This window comes from Tenrec ecaudatus, chromosome X (assembly GCF_050624435.1).
Source record: "Tenrec ecaudatus isolate mTenEca1 chromosome X, mTenEca1.hap1, whole genome shotgun sequence".
NCBI classification, from domain to species: Eukaryota; Metazoa; Chordata; class Mammalia; order Afrosoricida; family Tenrecidae; genus Tenrec; species Tenrec ecaudatus.
In genome coordinates this window covers 26,192,183-26,196,099 of record NC_134548.1, presented here as the reverse complement: position 1 = coordinate 26,196,099, position 3,917 = coordinate 26,192,183, and the positions used below count along the sequence as shown (strand labels likewise).

General features: G+C 38.9%; 1 pseudogene; it reads left to right on the top strand.

Annotated features, from left to right (window-relative positions):
* Positions 1 to 268: 268 nt before the first annotated feature.
* On the top strand, positions 269 to 2,461 carry LOC142433230 (serine/threonine-protein phosphatase 4 regulatory subunit 3B pseudogene; annotated as a pseudogene).
* Positions 2,462 to 3,917: the final 1,456 nt, after the last annotated feature.

Below are 3,917 nucleotides of genomic sequence, written 5' to 3'. Positions count from 1 at the left end.
ACATCGAGAGAATGGGAGCACGCTAACTGGAAGGGGGGTGGGACAAGGGGCACAAGGTGTGTGTGGGGGGGAAGGGATGGGGGGGTGACTCCTGATTACCTCAGGCTGAAGCCTACCCATCATTTACAGGACCTGTCCTACGCTGCTTCCGCCATTGCCGTGACTACTGCTGCCCAGACATCTTCGGATTCTAATTTCCCGTCCAGCCAGTTTGGCCACCGTTGGTGCTGCAAGCATCCTGGCCAAGCCTACGAAACCGAAGGCTGCAATGGCGCACCGGTGGCGCCGTGTTAAAGTCTACCTCATAAACGATGATGAACAGTGGGAAAAACTAGACACTGGGTTCATCTCATCTACTTTCAATGAAGAGCACCGGGCAGAGTCACTGATCGTGCATTCTGAGGCCAGTGGCTCCCTGATCTTTGAGTCAAAGATAAATCCACAAACACCCTATCAGAAACAACGTGGGTCTTTGATTGTTTGGTGGAAATCCGAGGGCCAGGGAGTGGCTATCAGTTTCCATGAGCCCGCATGCTGTGAGGCAGTCTGGGAAGACATTTGCCGTGCTCAAGGCAAAGATGCTTCTCTCCACACCACACAAGACCTGTCAGACCAATCAGAGCAGCAATTTCATGATGTGCCAGATACCAGTTGTTTGGTAGATCTTCCCAACTGTGAAATCTCCAAACTTGAAGACATTGCGCAAATAGTTCACTCGGTTTTTGTCTCACCTGCCCTTAAGGAAAAGCTAGCTCTGGCCTTGGAGAAAGAAAACTATATTAAAAAACTACTGCAGCTGTTCCATGTTTGCGAGCTTCTCGGTAACCCTAAAAACTTACACCTTATGTATGACATTTTTAAGGCAATCTTATTCCTCAACAAGACATATCTGTTTGAGACCATGTTTTCTGATGCCTGTATCATGGATGTAGTGGGATGCCTTGAATACGACCCTAGCTTGCGTGAGCCCATAAGGCATAGGGAATTTTTGTTTCAAACAGCAAATTTCAAGGAAGTTGTACCAATCTCAGACTCTGAAATTAAGCAAAAAATACATCAGACCTTCAGGGCCCAGTATATTTATGATCTCCTGTTGCCTCTGCCACCCATGTTTGAAGCGAATGTTCTTTCTACTATTACTAGTTTTATTTTCTTCAACAAGATTGAGATAGTCAGCTTACTGCAGGAAGATGAAAAGTTTTTGCGTGAAGTTTTTGCACAGTTAACAGATAAGAGTACCGCTGATATTAAGCGGTGTGAATTGTTGTTTTTCCTTAAGGAATTCTGTGCCTTTTCTAAGACATTGCAAAATCAAAGCAGAGATGAATTATTGGCAACGATGGCAAAGTTGGGAATTCTTCCTGCTCTTAAGATTGCAATGGGCATGAATCATTTGAAGATAAGATCCGCTGCTGCAGATATATTTGCTTATCTAGTAGAGTACAGCCCATCCATAATACGAAAATATACAATCCAAGAAGCCCAGCACATTGAACAAGGTAACCTTTTCATTAATATAATAATTAAACAGATGATCTATGATCCTGATCCTGAGCTAGGAGGTGCTCTTCAATTAATGGAACTTCTCCGTTCTATTCTTGATCCAAGCAACATGCTGGCTGTACCTAGTGAATATGGAAGAGGTGCATTTCTAAATTTCTTTTACAAACACTGCATGCATGTCTTGATAGGTCCACTTTGCAGCGCCACATCAGAAGATAAATGTGAGAACACTGTAATTATATCTAATGAAAAATGTGCCGATGATTATCAAACGGCACAAATGCTTTCCTTAATTGTAGAGCTGCTCACCTTTTGTGTTCAACACCATGCCCATTACATTAATAATTATATTTTGAACAAAGACTTGCTAAGGCAAGTCTTGACCTTGATGAAGTCAAAGCACACTTTCCTGACCTTGTGTGCTCTTCGCTTTGTGAGAAAGATGGTTGGCCTTCAAAACGAGCTTTATAATTGTTACATCGTTGAAGGAAATCTTTTTGAGCCAGTTATCAATGCTCTTCTGAATAATGGAACTCGGTACAATATGTTGAATTCAGCTGTTATTGAGCTTTTTGAATATATAAGAGTAGAAAACATTAAACCTCTTGTTGCTCATGTAGTTGAAACATTTTATCAAGCATTAGAATCAATAGACTATGTTCAAACATTCAAAGGGTTGAAGGCAAAGTACGAGCTAGAGAAACAGAGACAAAGTCAAATACGGAAGAATTTACATGAGTTACTGCAGAGTAAAATCCTCAATAGATGCTCCAGAGTCCGTGAGGAGATGAAACAAAGGAGTCGTCAGAGAGAGACAGGAGAAGAAGAAGTAACGATGCCACCACTAGAAGATTTGGAATCAGAAGATCATGCTCCAAATCAGCACGAACACCCGAAAGATAATAAGAAAAGAAAATCCAGTGACGACAAGACCAACCTTCAGAAGAAAAATGCATGATGGCCTTAAAAATAGCCCATCCCGTTCTTCAGGTGTTGCCAATAACACCAATGTCCTAAATGATAACAGTGTGACAGTGGCTTATCCAGAAGATGAAGATGAAAATAAAAAGACTTAATCTTGGTTCATAAAATCTTGACCAGGAGATCCTCCAAGTGTGTCTACGTAAAATTCTATAAATATTTAAGGAGCTAAAACATCTGAATCAAAACTATCATGTGAACCTATAAGTATAAAAATATAACGAAAATGCTAATTGAAATACCCAAAGGGTTTACTCAATCTACATATCCATGTACAAAAAAGAAATCCTAAAAACTGGGGTCTTGGAGTGGGGTAAATTTCATACCCAGATCTGGGGTGATAGCTCTATAGAAAGAGAAGTCTTAGTTTGAGGGATGATTTGGAGGAGGAAATGGAATGATAAAATAATGTTGCTGTCATTTTTCCTTCATATGTTGCTCCATATTACAAACAACAGTAAGCGTGCAATTGAATAATGGTTCTTTCCTTCCATTGTATATCCTTTGATATTTTTTCCTTTAGCTGCCTTTCTTTGAAATAAACGTTCGTTTATCTGGATGTTTATCTAGAAAACTACGTTTGCTGTAAGACTAAAGCTATTCAATTATCTCTTTGAAAAATGTAACAACAACTCTGTGGGTAATTGGACTTTCAAAATGTATGTGGATGAACAATAAAGAAAGTTAAATTCAAAATGGAAAATGGACACTTCTTTTAAAATAACCCCCCTTTTTTTCCTATAAAGATCAGCAAGATCAGGAATTGGCTCAGTAGTACTGGAACAGGCTCTTCCTTAGGACTTTGGGGATGGGTAGAACAGAAGGCTTCCACCTGTTTAAATTGTGATATACTTCGAAGTCATTTTCTGCTTCATTAATAAGTCATCTCTCTCCAGAGCAGTAGGTAAGTTTTAAAGTGTAATTGGTAAAGACTATCATATAAAGAGTAGTGCCAAATAAGCAGCATTTAATATTGGGAAGCCATTAGACCAAGAAAAAGATTGCTAACCTTTCAAAGTCAGCATACAGCACATGGAACTTTTCTGTAAGTATGAGTGCAATATGAAAGCTGTTTTATTAAAAGTTTATGCAGGTGAATTTCTGAAAATGAAGGGATGCAATGAGTTAAGAGTTTTTATTAGAAAAGTAGATTAACTGGGTCCATTTTTCTTAGAGTAGTGTAACTGGAGCTGTTTCTCCCGCTTTGAAGAGTTCGTATTTAATTTTAATTTTAGCCTATGTCTGGGCACACTAGGTTGTTTGTATAGATATGAAGTGTAGGTTTCCATAAAATATATATTTATTGGGTATTTAAAATAACAAGGCACTTGCTTTACACTGTTTTGTGATAGTCATGCTGAACTATAATAACCAAAAAAGAAATGGGACCCAGAAAAAAATTTTAAAGACTTTAATAAATGTACTGTTGTGTC